Source organism: Sinocyclocheilus rhinocerous, unplaced genomic scaffold, assembly GCF_001515625.1.
Source record: "Sinocyclocheilus rhinocerous isolate Xijiao unplaced genomic scaffold, SAMN03320098_v1.1 scaffold705, whole genome shotgun sequence".
In the NCBI taxonomy this organism is placed as follows: domain Eukaryota; kingdom Metazoa; phylum Chordata; class Actinopteri; order Cypriniformes; family Cyprinidae; genus Sinocyclocheilus; species Sinocyclocheilus rhinocerous.
The window spans coordinates 1,289,551-1,313,106 of NW_015630576.1; the positions used below are offsets into that span (position 1 = coordinate 1,289,551).

Consider the following 23,556-nt stretch of genomic DNA (forward strand, 5'->3'; position numbering starts at 1 on the left):
TTTAACCCTTTGTATTATTGTGTTTTTGTCTGTTCATTAAAAAAAATATGTTTTTTTTGTTTGCTTGGGTGGTAATATTAGGCCTATTCTATTAATAGGGAAGTGGGGCCCAAAAATTTGTTTTGCCTATGTCACGAAAAGAGGTAAATCCGGCCCTGGTACTGATTAAGAAATATTTTTGTTGATAGGCTGAGAATTTTAAATATTTTATTTTCATTGTATTTTCTATTGTTTGTTTATTTATTTATTTCGCTTTTTATTTATTTTTAGAATTATTATTATTGTTTTGTTTAGATTATTGTTCCTTAATATGGTTTAACCCTTTGTATTATTGTGTTTTTGTCTGTTCATTAAAAAAAATATGTTTTTTTTGTTTGCTTGGGTGGTAATATTAGGCCTATTCTATTAATAGGGAAGTGGGGCCCAAAAATTTGTTTTGCCTATGTCACGAAAAGAGGTAAATCCGGCCCTGGACACAGCTTACATAAAAATCAAACATGAAAAAAAAATCAAGAGACAGTGACACAATTCATCTAAACAGACAGAAATACAACATGAAATACCATGCTGCTTCACCATAGTCATGCTCATCCACCACCAACACCACTAAAAATGTATTCTAGAGTAATTATCTAACTACAAGAGGTCAAATTGTCTGACTGAGTTCAGTTGTGTTTTTTCGCCATCTAATCTCACTGGTAATCCAAAGTCTACATAACTGTACCACATGCTATGGTGTAGAGTGATAATTACCAGAAAATGAAGCTTTATCTAAACAAATTGCAAACCAGTTTTGCCCAGGCAGAAGCCCATGAAGAGAGAAGTCAACCAGCAGGGGGTCCTGGGTGGGTGTGATGTGAGGTGATGTGAGGGGCATCAGGCATCGCAGCCGAGGGTTTGAACAGATTTAATGGACAGCCTGAAATCAAAGAGTCCACACATCTTCAAAAAGAACCCCTGCCCGTTTGTTCTTGCTGCTTTTCAAAGAATTCCCTGCTTCACTTCTTACTTTGATTCACACAGTCAAAATAATTGGCCAGTGTCTCCTCGCCTTTCACCGCTGATGTGAAGGGCTTTCAGTTTCTGTGAGTTTTGACAGTTCTGCGCTTGCACTATAAAGCCTGTTGGTCCGACTGGAAGCAAACAGCTAAAAGAAGCCATGTGACTAAATGCATATGCTGTATATTACTGTTCAAAAGTTTGGGGTCAGTAAGATTATTAAAAAAAAAAGATATATACCTGTATATAGGAAGGAAGGAAGAATACACTAAATCCAACACATTAAAATAATCAAGTGACAGTATAAACATTTATAATGTCACAAAAAAATAAATAATAAAAATGTATCATGGTTCACAAAAATATTAATCAGCACAACTGTTTTCAACATTGATAATAAAAAATAAGATAAGAAATGATAAAAAATATATCTTGAACACCAAATCAGCATATCAGAATGATTTCTGAAGGATCATGTGACACTGAAGACTGGACTAATGATGGAAACAATTCAGCTTTGCATCACAGGAATAAATATATAAAACTGAAAAAAAAAAACAGATATTTTGATTTAGTTTTTTGACGAGACTTAATTAAAAAAAAAAAATTTCTTAATCTTACCAGCCCCAAACAAGTGTAAAAGTAGTGTATATATGTTTGTTAAAATAAAACAAATAAAATAAAATAAAAAATAAAATGTAAAATAAAATAAGATAAGATTTAAAATAAAGTAAAATAAAATAAAATAACAGATATGCTATAAATTATATATAAATTATACATAAAACATTACATATTGTTCTCCCTATATATTAGTTTCATTGCTGGTATAGATATTTATGGGCCTTATATTCTCTCAATTCACCCACCTTTGGTAAGTGGACCAAGAATGTATTTTTGGATCCTGCATATGAGTCATTTAAAAGCAATGAAAGAAAGCTACTGTTTAATTTAGTTAATTACGCAAGAAAATGTACTACCTTCACTACTGTAGACCTGCTTATAAATTACTACCTAAAACTTTATTTACATAATGACTAATGACACAACACTGAACTTTCTCTCTCTTTCAGACTTGAGAGTGGCAGCAGTTATAAATTGTGCCACTGTTGCCGCTGAAAGGAAGAGAAATGTATGGCATTGCTGTGACTCAGCTTCCTGTGTTTAGTTTGGGAGATGCTGAGCGAAAGATCACTGTCATGGGAATAGCACGAAAAAGTTAAAATGCATCAACCCTTAGCCACAATTAACCAGCCAAAAGAGTCTGACAGCTGATTTTGGATGAGTATATTCCAATCCAGGCTTTTTTAATGTCATATGAACTATGAAGATGTTAGTCTATTCACAGAAGGGTAAAACATTCTCTGATCAGCCAGCCAGCCATACAGTGCTCACATCAGGTGACAGGATGGAGTGGAGATGCATGAGGCAGGACGAGGGGAGGCTGTAATGGAATTGGGCAGGACTGGCTCATTCTGCTCCTGCAGTCCCAGTCGGGTTAGTGCTCCTGAAATCCCATCCCACATGTGGCAGCGCTCCAGTCCACACTCTCTCAGCTGCAGTGAGGGAACACGGCCCACTTCCCACTCTAGCTGTCAGGAAAATTATGGATCCTGGCATCATCTTTAGAATACAAATCAGGGGAAAATCACCGAGCTGGCCGTGTGCTGCTTTTGAGAGGTGATGCCATGCAGGGTCAATCTGAGGAACACTGTACCACCTGATGTTTTACACAGCAACTGCAGAATCAGTATTTTATGGATTTAAAAATAAATAAACAAACATTGTGCCGTACAAAATAAAATACTAAAAATCAATACATAAGTTCATTAATTTATGTTGATAATGATGATGAAGATGATAAAAACAGACTTAAAAACATATTAGAAATCAAATCATATAAATTGCCAAGCATGAAAGAAAGAAATAATTAAAATCTTAGAAATAATTAGCCAGTACAAAATAGAATAAATAAAAAAAAAACAAATATATAAACTCATTAATTAATGATAATGATGATGATGATGCTGATATAGAGAGAAATCAAATCATATAAATTCCCCAGTACATACATAAATAGTTAAGTAAATAAGTAAATAAACACATACATACAGGTGCATCTCAATAAATTAGAATGTCGTGGAAAAGTTCATTTATTTCAGTAATTCAACTCAAATTGTGAAACTCGTGTATTAAATAAATTCAATGCACACAGACTGAAGTAGTTTAAGTCTTTGGTTCTTTTAATTGTGATGATTTTGGCTCATGAACTTTTCCACGACATTCTAATTTATTGAGATGCACCTGTACATACATATACATAAAATGTGATCAATGTGAAATGTGATAAAATGACCCATTATTTTTTGTTATTTTGCTAATTCTGTGAAGATTATGTAAACTAAAAGGCTTCTTGACATTATTTTCTACCCATGTATATAGTCCAAATGCCTGCAGTAATGGTGGACAGGATGGAATATGTGTTTTTTCCAGTCACTGTGGTGGAATCTTAAAGTTGAGTGCAAATATGCCAGCCGTGGCAATTCTGAGAGGCGATAACGATGGTATTCAAATGTAACACTCTAATTAATGCTTCACTAAGCGACAGCAGAACGTTGCATAGCAACAGCAGAATCATCATGCTGGTGGAAAATGGCGGGGGTAAGACTGAGAGCGTTTGAGGGGCTCGGTCACGATGAATAGACGGACTAGAAACCAGAATGAGACGGGCCATTAGCTCCTCCACATCATATACTATTACTGCCTTCACATGCATTCATATGTGACATTGAGAAGCTCTTTTGTGCTAAGGTCTCTTAAGAAGCACGCTTACACCTGTCCTCGGAGACCAATTGACCGCTGACGAGTCTTGTTATATGATAGCTTGCGTCTCATTGCCATACCTTTCTGTTCTTCCACTATCTTGCCATTTGACATTATAAAATTCATACTCTCATATTATTATAAAGCACCCAGGGGTGATTTCATGGATGGTTTCTTGTTCTACCCTTGAATCTCACAAAAACCTGTAAAGATTCATATTTCATTCCAAATCAAAGAAAAAAGAAAAAAAATTTAGTATAAAGAACCTGAATCTTACTGTACAACCAATAAGATTTTTGGAATTGTGACATTATTTTCTTGGCATTTAATCATCATTTTCTCCATTATTTCAAATTACTAATTTCTTAATGTGTCTTGACTTTTTTGTAATTCTCATGATTCTCGAAGATGATTCTCATTAGTAAAAAATAACTGTAATACAATGGTTATTTAATAAAAACTAGCATAAGGCAGTAAAACAAAATGAATAAAACTAATAAGTACATAAATATATTTTACACACACAACAATTACAATAATTTTTGCATTACTGTAATAAGAAATATGGGAAATGTGCTAAATTACGAGCAATGCGTGTCACAATGCAAGGACATTTTGAATCCTGGGATTATATGAAGGAAAGCAAGGAGAAGCTGTTCTGTGTGGTAAGCAGTTTTAGAGGTTAAAACATCTCTCTGGCTTCCTCGTGATCACACACCCACAAAAAAAATTATGCTGTTTCCTTGGGGTTCGATTTCAGGACGACGGGCAAAAAATAACCTGGTCAGGTGCTGCATTCGATTTCTCATGAATAATCCAGAGACGGACAGAAATCAACAGACTCACGGGATAAAGAGACACTGATGCACTGCTGAAACGAAATATCTTTACATCTATTTTAAGAAACACTGATGCTTAAATTATCATTGGAACTGTAACCACAATCCAGTGTCTGCTCAGAATGGATGCTCAAAGTGAACTACAAACCAAAAACGTCCTCATTTGCAAAAACTAATGGAGAAATAGAATACAAAATAGTATTTACATAGTATTTGTATAGTATATTGTGTTGTTTAATGTCATACCGAATCCATATATGTGCAGCTGCTAAAACAGAGACAAAAATGTCTTATGAGGATGTTGATCAAAACAGAATTGAACAACAAAAAACAAAGAGCCAAAAATGTCTTATGAATATGCTGATCCAAAAGAATTAAAAAAAAATAAAAAACAGATGCAAAAGTGTCTTAATGGACCAAACAGAATTGAACAAAACAAAAATATCAACAATAGAATTGAACAAAACAAAAGAAAAAACAGAGACAAAAATGTCTTGGAGGATGAAACAAACAAAACAAAAAACAAAACAACAGAATTGAACAAAAAAACAGCGCCAAGAGTGTCTCATGATGATGATGATGAACCAAACAGAATTGAACAAAACAAAACCAAATTTAAAACAAAACAACAGAACTGATCAAAAAACAGCCAAGAATGACTCATGAGGATGATGAACCAAAGAGAATTGAACAATGCCAAACAAAAACAAACAACAGAATTGAACAAAACAAAACGGAGGCAAAAATGTATTGAGGATTTTGATCCAAACAGAATAACAAAACAACTAAACAAAAACAAATCAAATATAAATCAACAGATAAAACAAACAAGCAAATAAATGTTTTAACCCAGTACAATGTTTTAACTCTTGATGTTTCTATTGTTCTGCTTCTAGGCTAGTAGTAATGCTAATATTTGCATGATACAGCACAACTGAAGTGCAACACAGAGATGTGATCTCTATGACTTTGCTGTTTGCTGATCAAATCATTTAAAACATGGCAGTATCGCATGCTGCTTTTTGTACACTTGAGAATCAAAATAAGGTTGCTCCCTGTCCTCTTTTCAGACAAACACTAAACAAGGTTTTGAGTTTTGATCAGGCATTTTTCTTCTCCCAGAAATGGAAGAAAGTGAAGGCTTACTCTTATCTTTATGATGGATTAAAGCACAAGGATTCTCAAACATTGTTGCAAGACCAACTCAAACCTATTATTTTATGATTATCGAAGCATTAATAAAACGGACCAGAAAAACATCAGCTTATAAGGGTAAACATCTCCAACACTGTCCAAACTGCTAGTAGTGAATGTACGCAGCTGGCAGGACATCAAAAAGCTCACCCGGACATCCTTTACGTCTTTCTGAGAGATCTCAGAGTGCAGCTGCCGCTTTGGAGGTGGGGGCGAGCGCTGGATCGGACACACAACAGCCGGATTTCCTCCTTCGGTCAGGAGTCTGTGCACTCATTCATTTCCCTAATAAAGCTTCAGATTTAGATGCACAGAAAAAGACACAGATCTGAAATCCCAAATTTCTGATTAACCGATTAAGCTTCATTTTTGTGGCTAAAAGATATTGCAGATGTGAACCATTTCCATCAGGTCTTTTATTGTTAGTGTGCACTATCATAAGAGATGGTCAAAAAAGTTCAAAAGTTAGGAATAATGACTTTTGTTTTTGAAAGAAGGCTCTTATGGGTGTTTATGTGATCAAAAATACAGTAAAAACAGTAATAATATGAAAAAAATAAACAACTTAAAATAACGGTTTTCTACTTTAATATAAGTTAAAATGTAATTTATTTCTGTGATGCGAAGCTGAATTTTCAGCATCTTTAGTCTTCAGTGTCACATGATCCTTCAGAAATCATTCTAAAATGCTGATTTGAAGCTCAGTTATTATCAATTATTATTGGTGCTAAATAATGAACAGTTATTATTATCAATTTTGAAAAGAGTTTTGCTGCTTAACATCTTGGTGGAAACCTTGCTACATGTTCAAGATTCTCAAGATTCTTTGATGAATATAAAGTTCAATGAACAGCATTTATTTGAAATAGAAATCTTTTGTAACGTTTAAATGCAGATTTTAAAATAATTATACCCCCGGTTTCACAGACAAGGCTTAAGCCTAGTCCTAGACTAAAATGTAAGTCTGAGCTGTTTCAAATGAAAGAAACTTGCACTGACTGATCTTAAAATATATCAGTGCTTGTTTTGTCTCAAGATGCACGCAAGTAATGTTTTTTCTAAGGCACATTTATAAAAAATTACTTAAATGTCCTAATTGAACTATGGCCTAATCCTGGCTTAGACTAAGCCCTGTCTATGAAACCGGGCCTTAGTTATTTTAGACTGTAATAACATTTCATAATGTTTGATTACAGTATATTTGATCAAATAGACAGCTTTGGTGAACATAAGAAAAAAACTTTATTATTCCGAACTTTTGTCCAGTAGTGTATATTGAATCAAAACAGTGACCTGGTTCTAGTTCAGTAACATTCTTATGGGTTCATTGTTTGTCCACTTCCAGTTCCAATTGTGTTTTTTCCTCCAGCCATCCTTCCCACAATGCACTGGTAAAAGGCTGAGGCCTCCGCTCGCTTAAAAGCAAGCCTGAGGGCAGGTGTTCCAAGCAAAAACCCGTTCGGGCAGACGGCCACAGCAAGATTTAGGGCGATCAGTCACCCAGCAATTAACAATACAGAGATACAGAGGGAGAAACCAGCGAATGGACACACATCAGAATCAATGAATCACGCTGGCCAGACTGACCTAGATTCTGTTTCCAAGCAATCCTCCTCCTCCTTGTGCTACTTAGAACGGCCATCAATAACATCGGCGTGCCTCTTTAGTACTAAACAATGAACGTTTGGCTCCGAGGAGCACCAGTGGGGGTTTGAAAGAAGACAGGCAGAAGATACCGCATGAACTCAGACTGTTCATTTCGGTCTGGTAAAGCCGTCGAGATAATGCACGACGGGGAACGGACCTACAGGAGATGCGTGTCGATGCAACGATTCAAGAATGTGCTACGCTACGTAAACACAACAGAGGATAGAGTTACATCAAGATGAATGTTATTGTTAAGAGCTGGCAGAAAAAGTACAGTCAGGGCCAAATACATCATCAACATCATCACAGCTGAATGCATGATTTATGATTGTTCATGCCATCTTGATCACGTTTCGTAAATGAATAAGATGAGTGAAACCTTAGGGGTGGAATCTAGTCTCAAGCTATGTTGAGGTTTCATTCCTTTAAGCATTTGTTTTCCAACAAGGCCATAAATAGGAAATGTATAGAGTAGGAAAGTAATAGTAGCATATTATTATTGGCTGGCTGTATCGAACCAAACAACAAAAACACTAAACATCTGAATTGAAATGGCATAACATTTAAAATGTTGTGATTTGTCATTTTTATTGAAGTCTCTTGTTTACCTATCACAAAAAGCAGGATCAAAATTATGTCAAATAGTAGGGCTGCACGATAAATCGAAATGGAATCGAGATCGCGATTCGACAGAAGCTGCTATTGTCATGCGTATCTTTCAGTGAAGCACGGTTCTGTGATCAGCAGTAAATCTCCATCCAAAGGCCAGAGGGCGCTCTCGCGCTGAAACTCCAAATACGCCTCGCAGAAGAAACCCAGAAAATGCCTATCGCTGCAGCTGAATAAACAGAAGATTCAACTGCTTTCATTGATTCAACGTGACTAATAAACACTTATACGGCAATATACGGTTTATCGGAGTTCTTATTATTATAATTTTCACAAATAGATAGGAGTTTCGTTCAGATTACTTATATAATATAAGTAATCTGGAATACAGCGAACATTGTACTATCATTTTTTATTCAACTGCTTAATTTGCACAGATTCATGAACTGCATGGTTCATTGCCTCATAAAATATGATAAGTGTACTTTTTTGATATCCTTTATAGCAAATGTATGCAAAAATACTTCCAGATTAAAACGTGTGTGGCCACTTTGCTCATGAAGTAATGTAAATCGAAGCGTTTGCAGCAGTTGAATAGAATATGGAAATACTGCTGTACTGAATCAGAATTAGAAAACAAAGCAGATCAGCAGACCATAAGTGATTCTCCAATCAGAACGCCAGATCGATGCTCCCTGTCTACAGTCCAAGACACAAGTCACAATCAAGCTGGAAGACATGATTAGTGTTTCCAGGGCGACAGGGCGAGCCACCACTTGTCCTCTTTATTTACCTCAGCAGGTTTTTTAGGAAAAGGGCGGCGGGTTCAGTGCATCTGGCTATCTGACCCCAGGTCAGCTATCAGGTGGCCACACTAAGACATCTGGAGTGTCTGAAACTGAGCCCAAAACCCCAAAGAGCTGAATCACAACAAAAGCCAGAGAAAAAAAAAACACATGGAAAACATGACAATTCATCAGCTGTTAAAAAAAAAAAAAAAAAAAAAAAAACTCAGGTAACCTAAAATGTACATCATTTAGTCACGGGTCAAATTAAATACAAATAGCACATTAAAGTTAAAAACAAGTCTAGATCGGAGTAAGATTTTTTAAAATAAATTAATACTTTTATTCAGCAAGAATGCATTAAATGTAACACTGTATCAGTTTCTACAAAAATATGAAGCAGCACAGCTGTTTTCAACATTGATAATAATAATAATAAGTGTTTCTTGAACACCAAATCAGCATATTAGAATGATTTCTGAAGGATCATGTGACACTGAAGACTGGAGTAATGATGCTGGAAATTCAGCTTTGAAATCACAGGAACAAATGTAAAAAATATATTAATTGGTATTAATGTTTCAAAATACTACTGCTTTTACTGCATTTTTAATCAAATAATGGTGAGAATGAGAGACTTTCAAAAAATTAAAAAAATAAAATAATTAAAAAAAAAAAGCTTACCAACCCCCAAACTTTTTGAAAGGTATTGCATTAAAATCACATCCCTGATTAAATATACAGAATAGAGTTTGTTTACAACAACACAAAACACAATCATATACAATTACACTTTGGCATTATGTTGTAATGTAAAAATAAAGCTGTATAACACTCTGAAGATTACATAAATTTTTCTTTTTAATATATGTCTCATGCAGGAAAAAAAACACAACTGAATTAAGTATGACTGGAGATGGAAGAAATTTCCATGGGAAAATGCAACACAGAAAAACAGTGCTGGTGTTAACTAAAAACCTAAAAAACAACAACAACAACAACAAAAAAATCTGATTACCGACTATAAATTCACAAGTCAATGAAAATACTATCTTGTGTATAGTGATTTATCTTAAATATAATCTGCACAGCATGCCATGAAGGATTTGCCCTATGGTGTGAAATGCAATATGATTTAATGTCACACTATATTACTATTCATACAATGTAGCCAAGTATCCAGAATCATCGGATCTTTCAAACTGGCATTTTATAAGAGCTGATAAACCTGGAGCCCAGAAAAAGTGTCCTTTCCTGAATAAGCTGACCTTTTGACACCCTGTTCTTCCTGCCCGAGCAAAACCTGGCCATTTACAATATACAACTGAACCAGAGCAAACCTATATTTTTCATGGACTACAATACATAAGGTCATTAAACATACAGTATATTTTAACATGACTGAATATTTATTCATGAGTGAACAGAGAAAACATGTCCAAAATAGCGTATATAAATATATACATATAGACATATCATGTCAAAAACCATTTGTATTCATCACTCACTCACCCTTATAGTGCAGAAATGCTGTTCAAATGATCTTCTTGTGTTTTGCATCTATTTACTGCCCAGAGAGAGCGGCCCATTATGATTGAAACATTTCTCAGAGACTGATGCAATAACACAAATCCATGTCAAAGTGACAGGGGTGTCGGCTTAATGAATATATATGAGGTCCTTTATGGCCTGAACGTGTGTAATCCCAGGGTTAAACAAATTCCCCCTGTGGCCGTACACTCCCATGAGGCCTCTTGGTGGCATGAACTGTCAATCAATCAGACTAGACAACAAATCCCCTGTGGTGCTGGCTGACTTTTACACACACACACACAGGAGCTGGACGTGCAGGAAGGGTCTTAAATGACCAGCCAATGGCTGTGAAACTGAGGTGAAAGTGCTGTAAACCTGTACATGTTTATGTTTATACTGTATGTGTGTGAGAGTGTTGTATATGAGACAATGAAGATAAGTAGATGATGATGATTTAATTTATTATCAGAGTGGCACGACAGATAACAAAATGTGCTTGAGTTTTAAAAAAAACAAGCTGCAGAGAAAATGAGAACATGAAACCAAGCTAAAGCAAAGAAGCTATTCAGATAAATAAAGCCTGGGATTGAAAACTGAGTTTCACCTCTCATTGTTTATGAACTGCTGCAGCATTATGGGAAACTAAACATCCACTGTTGCTACAGAGATGAACACTGGAACGATTCCTCTAAAAACAACTACATTACACACATGCAATGAGTCCACTGCATCTGTGCAGAGAAAACCGCATCAACACAACACTGACTCTCTAGCCTTCTGACCTGGCCAGTAATTTGCTTTTCAAATCAAGATTACAAGAACTTTTACATAAAACCTCAGAAATATCGATAGGATTTCTGAATCATTGAATATCATGAGGGTTTCTCAATTTGACCTGAACTAATCAAGCCTTTTCATAAAAAATGTCCTTCTTATTTTTATATAAGAATTTAATAAAAAATAAAAAAAACTATAGAAATACAATAAAAAACTATACAAAAAAATGAAAATAAAAATAAAAAATGAAATAAATAAATAAAAACTTGTTTACAATGTCATGGCAATAAAATGGCTTCCAGTGACTTTCCAACTTTGATTTGGAATAAATAAATAAACAAACAAACAAATAAATAAATAAACAAATAAATAAATGTAAAAACTATACCACATTTACCTAGATATTTTTGACATTAAGCCTCACAAAGAAAAAAAAACTATGTATTTTTAATTCGGAAACTAAATGTATTCAAGTCATTATTTGCATTTTTTATGTATTTTCAAAAGATTCAGAATTTTAAAAATCAGCAGCACATCATTGACTCAGATTCAAGGAAATGGTTCTGTAACACGCTGCATTTGAAGATAAAAATAACTAAATAACATGCATAATAAATGCAATGCAGAACTTAGTTCCAGGGATCAAGAGACATGTTAGTGGACATCAAAGCTGGAATAATCTTACCCAAGTTATTTAAAGATTTACTATGAATTAAAGTATGAAAGAGCTTAAAATATATGTAAAGCTACTAGTCAAACCTACGGCAATTGACTCGTGTAGCAAAGCTGCAGAATATACCTTTTTCCTTTCTGTATAAAATGTCCTCGCCTTATTAAAAAGGTGTTATCCATCTTGCTTAAGGGGAAAAGGCAGCTTAAAGTCAACACAAAATCCAAATGACTTAAAAGAAAAAAAAATCTGTTTATCTTAATAATTCTTCATAAAAAAAATATAATAATTTGCTCTGCCCCATGAACAACTTGTTCACATCACCAAGCTCTTAAGGCCTCCAACCATTTACAGATCAGCTATCAAAATCAAATTAATTTCCAATGAACAAAACTAAGTTACACCAATATCCCATTTCACTCAGAAATACATTTAGTTAACATAGCTTGGTAATGTAGGCCTAGTCGTAGACTAATAGAGCATCATCAAAAGTCTTCCCTCTTTTACTGGGAAAGAACATTACACTGTGGGAGCTCAGGCAGGCCCACAGAGCTTATACTAAACGTTTTACTCACAATATGAAAAACAGGCTCATTAGCCCGGTTAAAGGTCAACCTAAGCAGCGAGACACACCATACACGTTATGAGGTGTCTAACCATTCCCTCATTAAGGCAAAACTTCTGTTTCAAAGAAACAGGGAATAACAAGCGTAGTAGAGACAGCTGCGACAGAACTCACACCCTAGAGTCACCATGGCAATCGCTGCCGAGTTCCACATACAGAGCAAACGCAGATGTGTGAGACAGCCGGATAATTAACATCAAAAACTAGCCCCTTTTAAAACTTACCACAAGGCTCTGATGTGTTTTAAGTGCTACCTTGAAGTATATTTAATAATTTGGGGGATTAGGGAGTAACTAATTCTTTAAAAAGCCAATTGAAAACTTTATTGTATCTGAACAAGATAAAAACGATCCCCTTAGGTGAAGCTAAAACTATTTGAAGGCAATTTTCCATCTAAATGCACTACAGAACCTTTCATAACAGTCTTTGGAGGGTGTTTTATTGGAGGTCACTATTCAGAAATGTGGCCAATTAGTAGCTATTAGCAGGCAATTAGCGACATATTAAAAGAGATTAAAATACCACTTTACCACAAATATGCACCCCGAATAAAAACAGTAGACCACAAGAGGAAAACATTTGACTTATGTCCCCTATTTATGAGATCCTGCCAAATCTGTTCTGCTTAATGTGTGTTTAACCTGTGTGTGCATGTTTTAAGGTTTGTTCAGCTATATTTCGGGGTGGAAATTGTCCCCAGAAGTTCTCTTATAGGCACAAGTTTATGTGCTATTATAGTTTATAATAAATTAAATATAGATCTAGATAGCTAAGTAAACGTGTAAATGTGTGTGTGTTTGTGTGTGTGTGGTCCTGGTAAACCCTACGTTATGGGGACAAAATGTCCCCACAAAGATGGCAATATCCGAAACCCTTGTCCTTGTGGGGACATTTTTCTGTTTAGGTGTAGGGTTGGTGTAGGGCAATAGAAAATACTGTTTGTACAGTATAAAAACAATTGCGCCTATGGAATGAACCCAACATGTGTGTGTGTGTGTGTGTGTGTGTGTGTGTAAGAGAGAGTTTGAAAGAGAGAGAGAGAGATAAAAGGGGCCTAGATGTTACATAAATCTTACTAAACTATCCCTGTAATGATAATTGCAGGTGCGTGAATACACTGAAAGTCCCATTAGTAATGTTAAAGTTCAGGTCAAGGTCAAAGGTCAGATTGCCATACTAACTTAAGAGTGGCCATTCTTTGAAAACAGCTATGAGAAACAGTGTACGATAATTAAAAATGTTTAAGAACAAAGGGTTATTTTTTTTATCAAATAAAACAGAAAAGGTATCCAAAAAACACCAAAGCAAGACAAAAATACCAAACCAAACCCAAGCCACAACAAAACAAACAAAACCCAAACAGCACTAAACAAAACAAAAAACATAAAACGGCACAAAACAAGCAGACAAACAAAATGAAACCAAACAAAACCTAATGAAAAACAAAAACAAAACAATCAAACCAAATGGTACCAAACAAACACAAACAACAAAACAAAACAAAACAAACAAACCTAACAAAAGACAAAACAAACAAATAAGTCTTTTAAATATTGTTGTATCCATCTGGCTGTGAGATACTTCAGGAGTTTTTAATTTAAACACACTACACCCTAGAGCCTTAAAATCTACCTTCCTGTAACAAAATAGCTAAATCAAGGTCAAAGGTTGAATTCCTCCTGAGAAACAGTTGTGATAAATCACTAAACCATGCTGATTCATGTGGTTATCATATGGTGCCTCACATTAACCCATTAGCACGAACATCATCTATGTTGTTACCCAGGTTTGACACTGTCACTCAAATGTCCTCCACGTGCCCTGGGCACGCCTGGCACTCGTGGTATTTTAGGAAAGGTAATATAACCCATGCAGCGGGTGTGCGCGGTCCCTGTGGAGCAACACACACACACACTCCTCTCTGCTCCGTCTGCCAGCCAGCCACAGCAAGACAGCAGGTTCTGAAAGAGGACAGAGTGTGTGCCGAGTTTAATGTTACAGGCGCAGTCACCTGACCAAGGGCAGATGACGGACAAGAGAAGACTAACTGAATGTCAGGATTAAAGCTGCAATCATTCATTCCCACAGCAGTTTTAAATGAAACCGTAACGGTCCAATACACATAAATTATCAAGAACAAGACTTGTCCAATTCAACTATTCAACTTCGCAAACCCTAAGAATGTAAACACGTACTTTAAAGTACTCCAAAAAACCCAATTCCATCAAAAGCTTTGATTGTGTGTATGTGTTGAAATTCGTGCCTTTGTAAATTTGAATCATCGGTTTTTCCAACACTAACATGACCATGCAGTGGAGACTTTACAGAAGATGGCAACGAGGGAATCAGAAAGGCAGTGGATTGTGACTAAGACCCCTGCGGTGACAGCACCCACTCAGAACTCCTCCGTGGCGATGACGAAGGTCCAAACAAATCTGCCTCAATGTAAACAACATGGCAGTTTGAATGGTTTACAGACAATAATCATGAGAACATACTTCCTTCCCTTCTGTGCCAGTGTGTAGAAAGCATGAGTGTTTTTAAGGCACCACCAAGGGAATATATGTACACTACCGTTCAAAAGTTTGGGGTCAGTAAGGCTTTTCTTTTTGGAAATTGATACTTTTATTCAGCAAGAATGCATAAAATTGACCGTGAAGACAAAGTTATACATAAGCAGTGTTGGGCAGTAATGCATCACTTATTAATGCGTTACTGTAATTTGATTACTTTTTTAGTAACGGAGTAATTTAACGTGTTATAATTTTCAAAATAGTAATAGTATAGTTACAAGCCGAAGTCTCTATACGTTACTGCCGCGTTACATTGCTGACAGAATGCAGTGTTTTATAATCTAGAGTTTGTAAAAAGGATGTAGTTCACGCACTGTCGAGTCAAGTGCCAGTGGATTAGAGACCTGCTCCAGCGAGACCCGACGCAACAGAGTGCGGCGCGGGACAAGATGGGCGAGTGCTGGTGCGGGCGGGTAGACACTCGTGTGTGTGCGGGATGCGGGAGAATAAAATGATTCACGGGACTCCCGCAAAATAGAAATATCTAAACATAAAATATCTAAAACAAATAAATTGTTATTCATCTATTGCACAAAAGCAACATGAACTAATATAAAATATAAACGATTAACAGGTGCAAGCGTATGCAGAGTTTCTATTTAGGCTATAACACGTGTTTGCAGCGTTGAGCAATGCAGTGCTGAAATTTGCGTGCTCACGAATCCTCTCATTATAACACACGAATTGTAGACATTATGAAAGATTCATTATGCACATATGTATGGTGTTATAACAGTGATTTGTGAGATTGCGATGAACTGAGATGTCTTTTACAGATTATAAATGCAGCGCTCTTTGCTGGCATTCTGCCAAACCATGCACCAGCAGCCGCTTGCTTTAGTTAAAAATAACAGTGTTCTGTGAATGTTGATGCTTTAATAACATATTTATCGGGAGCGTGAATGCTGGGATTTCATAAATTTCATGGAGAAAAAAGTAACGTAACTAGTAATGTAACCAATTACTAATTACTTTTGAAATAAAGTAATCAGAACAATAACGTGATTACTTTTAAAAGGAGTAATCAGTAATCAGTAATTTGATTACATTTTCAGAGTAACTTGCCCAACACTGTACATAAGTTACACATAAAGTTAGAAAAACAAAGTTTCTATTTCAAATAAATCCTGTTCTTCTGAACATTCTATAAGTTTCATGTTTCCACAAAAATATTAAGCAACTATTTTCAACATTGATAACAATAAGAATTTTTTCTTTGAGCAGTAAATCAGCATATTAGAATGATTAGAAGAATAAGCATATTAGAAGGATCAAGTGATACTGAAGACTGAAGTAATGACTGCTGAAAATTCAACTATGCCATATAGGAATGAATTACATATTAAATAAATAAAATAAAATATATTTAAAATTGAAAACTATCGAACGATAGATTTTTTTAAGTGTAATAACATTTCACAATTTTACTTCTTTTTACTTCTTTTTAATCAAATAAATGCAGCTTTGATAAGCATAAAAGATTTCTTTTAAAAATGTGTTTGAATGGTAGTGTATGAACATTCAAAAATAAATATGTATTATATATTTTATACATTTCTTTGTCATTACTTGTCAAATTATGATGTATATAACAACAACAACCACAATAATAATAATAATTCATATTATTATTAACTTATCATTATAAGTCTACTACCTTGAAAACACAACTGTTTAACGCTGGACTGATAAAAACGTGAACACCACAAATCCTTGAAACTGTGTTTAAGTCGGTCAGTTAGACTGGAACAAGTTCACGTTTTTGTGTGCAACAGCATCAGCTGCTCTGTGAACAGTCCGTGGGTGAGCAATCTGAGGATGAGACTACAGTACTGCTGGAAATAAAGACACCTAGAAACAGGCATCTCTTTATTACACTATAAGGGCCCTAGTCTTTTAAACAAATGATACCATGCTAGAGAGCAGAATAAAACATCAGACCATAGAGAAATGGAGGGGTTCTGTCGATCAAAGCCCTTCCTTGTCCAGCAGCTGTCGCAACCATGTCAAATAACCCGACTAATCAACACTCCAACGCCTGAGTGCTTCTGGGTAAACAGATGGAGGCTTCAACACTCTGTATCTAATCGACCATCACTGATAAAGCAGCGGCTGAATCCCTAGAATGACAAATAGAAGAAATTCTCTAAAAATCAACAACAATGGTATACTGAATTTGTAAAGCAACTCCGGGTAAACAGAACTGATGTGAGAATGTTCCCCTCCTTAAAGAGCAACAGTGTGGGATTTTTTTAGGGTCTTGCATCTTAGGAATGAAAGCACTATTATGCAAAAGGTGTTATTTATTACTGCTCCAATCACGTATAAAAACATGATTGGATAAAGTTGTCCTCTTTAACATTGATCAAATCACCATCTTTACATACTACTCTTACCATTTCTGCAGTGTACAGTATGCAAACCTCAAATTGTACACAACTTTTTTTTACACATAAAACACATGGAATAACTACAGTCAATACCAGTGTATGGACAGTAAACAAACAACATAACACACATGCACAGGTTAAGGTATCCCACACTGCCATATCTGATCGAATACATGCAGCATACTAATATACATTTTGAACATAGCCAAACATTTGGCCTTGATGCGTTGCCCGAGGAAAACAGCCCGTCCAAAAAAACACAGGCCTAAATCATCTCTGAAGCAAAAAACAAAATATAGTTCATTTTTATTAATGTAATAACACACTGACTCATCTTAAAAATAAAAATAAATTAGTGGCAACAGACAGCTGAAACAGATGTCCTGCCTTAAAAAAGTCTTTGAGATCAGTTCGCAGGTGGCGCTTGTCTTGCATGAGAAGGAGCAACATGAGGTATTCTAAAATGAGACATCTCAAAGGGTCCATGCTGGGGTTTTTTCAACACTGAACACATGGCATAGATATCTGCATCTACAACTCATCAGGAGCGGATAGAACTTCAGCCACTCAATATTTAAATGTTGGCCGATGTTAAAAACAAGAAAAATGTTCCAACTGATGTCCTTTTTGGATGTCCCTTATGCACCATTTGTTAATTCCAAACTTAATCAGCAATATTTTTTAAAACAGCATCTGTTTCTAGCTGTACTGTTTTAATTAGTCAGATACATGTTTGTTGATACTGGCTACAAAATTAATACAAATCAGTGAATCATATGAACAAATATACTAGAAATACTTTATCTCAAAATAAGATAGATAGAACGATAGATAGATAGAACGATAGATAGATAGAACGATAGATAAAACGGCAGACAGACAGATAGATAGATAGATAGATAGATAGATAGATAGATAGAGACAAAAAACGAATGGTAGAACAAACGAACAAACAATAGGCAGAAGGATTGATAGAATGATAAAATGAACGATAGATAACTATAGAGAACAAAGGATAGAACGAACAAGCTCTTGATTTGTTCATGAAATATACCTGGACATTTCATGGCAGTTTTGAAGGGACTCACCCAGAAAGTGTAAGAGTGACATTGTGGTCCCAGTGCTTGGACTGTGTGACTCAAATTGCTCATTTGGGATTTTACAACATTAAAGAGCCCTTGAACTGTGTCCTTGCTCTGAGGAGACACCCTGCAGCTCGAACCAAGAACAATTAATCACCCCTAAACACGTAACAGGCAAGTGTGGATTATTTAATGTCCAGAGAAATGCTGTTCATGCTAAGATTACTGGCCTAGTCTGTTTCTTACATCCCCGAAACAACCCACACTAGTTCACGCTTTGAACTCTGCTGCAACTGCAGCTGCCCACAAATAGCAAATAAGATTGAATAAAACATGACTTAGTGGTCATTGAACACAGAGTCCACTGCGCTCTGCTCCCGACTGCACACTTTGAGGAGAGGTTATTTTTGTTTCCCCCTTCCTTTTATCACTATATTTCATCCTCTCAGCCTCCTTTAGTTTAAGAAACAACAATCTTCCCTTAACAGCTATGTCTAGAAAAAAAGGAAAGAGCATATAGAATAAACTTGCCTGGTTCCTAATAACTCCCCCAACTCTCTGCCCATCCTGTTTTGGAGCAGATCAAAGGTAATAATCCCCCATAATCCTCTGGTGTGCCCTTGCTGTTGTTATGGTCATTATAGGCTGCCGCATTGTTGCTAAGCTATCACGATTGTTCAGAGGAAAGCTACACTGGCTCAGTTTCACAGTGTAATGCCTATTTCATGGATGGACAGCCACTAGGATAATTAGATGGGCCCAGAGCGGACACAGCAACAACGTGCTTCTCGGACAGAGAACAAGGCCTCATTTTTGCAAACTAAGGGGTCAGGGAGGGTACAAAACACTCTTTGTTAAGGAAGTATAACAACTTTGTGTGTTACTTCGAAAGTTAGAGTGGATACAAAAATGAAGTGAAATCCTGAGTGAAGAAACTAAAAAAGCATGGAAAAAAAGAATAAATAAACTAGGTTTACACTTACCAAAGTGTTTTTGCATTGCAGTAGGCTTCATTTTTTCTCTCTCTCTCTCTAAAAAATTTGACCCAGGCATTTCAAGAACACTTTTCATGTTGATCTTTAAAAAGTGCAAAAAAAATCTAGTTAATCTCTCTTTTGCCCCAATTCAGATCATGGTAAGAATCTGAATGATGGCAAAAGCTGCCTATTAGAGTACATGATTTTCTAAGATATTCTCGTCTACATAAGTAAAAAATAAAAAAAATTAAATTGAACAACAGCTACATAGGTTGGCAAATGGCATACGCTGTTTAATAGTTTACGGAACCATACGAGGATTGTAAAACTGTGACACATATGCAATCATGATAGCTGCTTTTGTCTTTGCCAGAGCTGCTGTCAGAGGAGCTGTTACTATTTGTTGGCTGCATGCAGAACAAATTCTTTGGACGGAGGAGAATGTAAATTTAAATGGCTTCTGCAGATTACAACTGTGTTTTGGTTAAATGATGAGGCGGCAATTACATACAGAGCCAAAGTAAAGTTTTTCCACTTCAATTTAAAAAAAAAAAAAAAAGTGTACCTTCTGCAAGTCTAAATTTTGATATGTAACAGTTTCTCTGAGGCTATTGGGTTTGCCTGGTGCATAAAGGTTGTCAAATGGGACTTTTAGCATGCAACCATCCTAACCAGGTTTGGCGCAACGAGGCAAAAAGCAATAAAAATTATCACTCTTTAGGTTTTGTCCTAAGCAGCACAGCTGCGACAAGTGGTAGGATGAAATTTTGCTTCAAAATCTTACTTTATGACGTAATCAACCGTATGTTAAACATCAACTGTCCTTTTCACTTCCAGTGTAGATGGACAAATTATTTGTCGCTGGAAACTTCACACCTGGTTAAGATAAGAACGTCAAGTTTGACAGCTTGACATTTTACCTGGTTTATTGTAAACTTTACCAGAAATATCCATAACAATCAATTGTTTTATGCAGTAAAACCTTGGAAGTGATCAGTTAACCAATCTACAAGACTTAACTAAAGAATAGCAGTGGGATTTATTCTCGATTCCTCACTGTACATCCTGTTTTTCCCAATAAAGATAGAGAAAGTCAACTCACCATTAGAGGGGGATACGGGGCCTCACGGCAAACCGGTCACAGCTATAGGGGCAGAGTTGGAAACGTTCTCCTTTGGGCAGAAGCCCATGTCCCATCTCCTTAAGATTTAAACCGCATAGGCTCTGTATAAGAGGCAGAAAACAAAAGCAGCATATCAGAAGCATGATAACAAAAACAGCGTCCGTCATTTTCCAGACCCTGTCGTGAGCCAAATAAACTAGCATCTTGTCTGAAAGCCTATGTATAGCCCCACAAATCCCACCGGCACCTTCAACGGCATGTTGCCAGTGGCTCCTAGGAAGGAGTGGTGTCAATGTGTAACCTTCATAGCACTAAAAAACATGGAACACTACACATGCAATTTAACGAACACATAACGTGCACATTTACACTTCTGCACACATGGGAGACAAGTTTCTCTCTAGAGAGACAAGATGATAAAGTGTGTGTGGGGGGGGGGAGGGGGAATATGAGAGTAGAACAGCTGCCAACTTCTTGACATAAAAACACCACAAAGCAAACAGATCATCAATTATCTGATGGCACAGTTAGCCATGTTTGCTAGGGCAAGAAGCACTATTAGTATTACCTACATAGGCTTATTAGGAAAAGGACCTTTTCCTACAATTTTGCTAAGCTCCAAAAAAGTACCTATTCATACAATTCACTGCTTTTATATCTTTTCACACAAATTATGATTACAGGGACACATTTTTGATTAACTAAGACTTATGCTGCATTCCCGCCATATCGTAATTAGCTACTGTAATTTCGAAATGACAACATGTGGCATTGTACTTGGAGCTGTTCGCATCCTTGGACTCAGACACGGAACTATCGCACTATCAATGCCTAAACATCCTAATGAATCTGAGGTGGTCAGGTGGTACAAGTCGTAGCTTTCAGAAAACTCCCAGTTCACAAGTTGCAATTACAAGTTCTACGAGGAAGTGAATGCTTTTTACAAGTTGGTTTATCGTAATTGTGGTAATTACGATATGGCGTGAACACACCTATATTTTCATGCAGCCTCTTGCACAATACAATCCCAGTGGCCTCAACTTTTACCATAGTGCATGATTGGTAAAATAATAAATTTGCATCACCTCTAATCCATTCCATATGTTTGGCCTTTCTGACATAGTAAACTTGCTCTGTAGCGCACCTGGTGCAGCACTGAACTTGATGTGGAGTGCTCGCATATGTATTTTTATTTCACGTTTGCTTTTGTTAACATTAGATTAGGTTTAGAGTAGCTTCTCACCAGACTTTAATTTTTGCGATATTTGTTGCGATACGTAAAACAACTAGTGTAATAAAACATTGTTTGATTCGCGTTCATCTTTTTCAGATAAAACTGGATGAACATTGAGCATTTCACTTAAATGAAACATGCAAAGCGACGTAATAATTTACAGAAATGTCACCACAAGCATATTTTTCCAGAGAGTCTGGCGTTCGGCTGGAACTTTATTCGAGTGACTATGCATTCGGCTGGGATGAGTATTACTCATACTTAAAGTCTGAAGTTACACCCCTTTTCAACTTGGCCAGCAAATAACTACCGAGCAAACACCCAGAAAACCTCAGCAACCACCTGGAAACCCCCAGAAAATCCTAGCATTATGTTTGCTACATTGCTCTAGAAAACACCTCTTACATATTCTTCAGAAAATGTATAAATCAATTCTGAATAATTCTTTTTATAGTTTAAATGCTCAATCTGGATAAATAAACAAATTCGCCTCTGTGGTTTTAATCCCACATTAAGTGTAAATACAGTGTCTTTGTGGCGCTATCAAAACATTGCTCTGTTTGTTTGCACTTCACATTTAGCCCGACAACAGAAACGTTGGCTCAACCAATGAAATGTGCTTAAGGCAGGGCTAACTGCTTGACTGAACAATGGCAGATGGGGGGAGTGTTCATGAATCCTGTGTGCACACAATCCCGTTTGTAATGCCTTTTTGGTAATGTTGGTAATTTTTCAACATTTTACAGTTTCATTTACTTTGCTTTTTTGCAAATGCACCTTCCAGACGGCTGCCAGAGGCTCTGGAGAGCAGTGGGCAAACAAACTTCTCGTCTTTCCGTGCTGATATACGGCCATGTTGTGTGTATTGTGTGGGTGACACCTGAACCCCTTACAGCACAGAAAAGGGACACAGATACGGCAAACCATAGCCAAAACATGAGGCCCGACAGATGAGCCGCGCCTTACGTTACCTGCAGACCGCGTGTGGCGGACATCTGCCGATGTCATCAGCACCTTCGATAAAGAAGGAGATAAAGCATATTTTGCTTTTCAAACAAAGGGATCTGGAATCTATATATGACAAATAGGTGATTCAACACATGCAGATTTTAAAGTGGGTGTGAAATTTGAGTAGATAAACTGAAAGTATTGTTCAGTATAGCCAGATGCTGTCTGAACATTAAGAAAGAAAGTGAGACAAAAAGAATGTATCATGTTTTTCCAGTAATGACAATGAAAAAAAAAATATACGATTGAGGAATGACAGTGCACTTTATGTTGCAGAACAAAATGTCAAAGTCTATTCAAGTAATGAGTCTTTCATTTACTCAGAACCACCATTCTAAAAGCCCACAGGGAACACATGGTGAATTAGCCTTCTGGGTTAGCCTACAAATTAACATCATGACTGAACAGCTCTATCTGTTTGGATACATTTGTGGTTCAGAAATTACACATTTCGCCTGAAATACTTGGAATTGTTTTTGTTCTTTAAATTTTTAATGTTTATTATCATTTTAAACTGCTCTATACTACTTGCTCTATAGGATGTAACATTGCCATCCACTTTTTTTAGCAACAAGAAGTATTTTTCCCATTGACTTTCAACCAAATCAACCAGCTACAAGGTACATTAAATCACAATACTACAAACTTTGATTCGAAGTGAAAAAAGT

General features: G+C 36.2%; 1 long non-coding RNA gene across 1 annotated transcript in view; it reads right to left on the minus strand.

Moving 5' to 3' along the window:
* Positions 1-2,261: 2,261 nt before the first annotated feature.
* Positions 2,262-23,556, minus strand: part of LOC107740639 (uncharacterized) — a 56,367-nt gene continuing 35,072 nt past the window's right edge. Inside the window, exons 2-3 of the long non-coding RNA XR_001640101.1 lie at positions 20,626-20,747; positions 2,262-2,622 (exon numbers count right to left, since the gene is read on the minus strand). This is a non-coding gene — a long non-coding RNA (uncharacterized LOC107740639). The remainder of the gene's footprint in view (positions 2,623-20,625; positions 20,748-23,556) is intronic.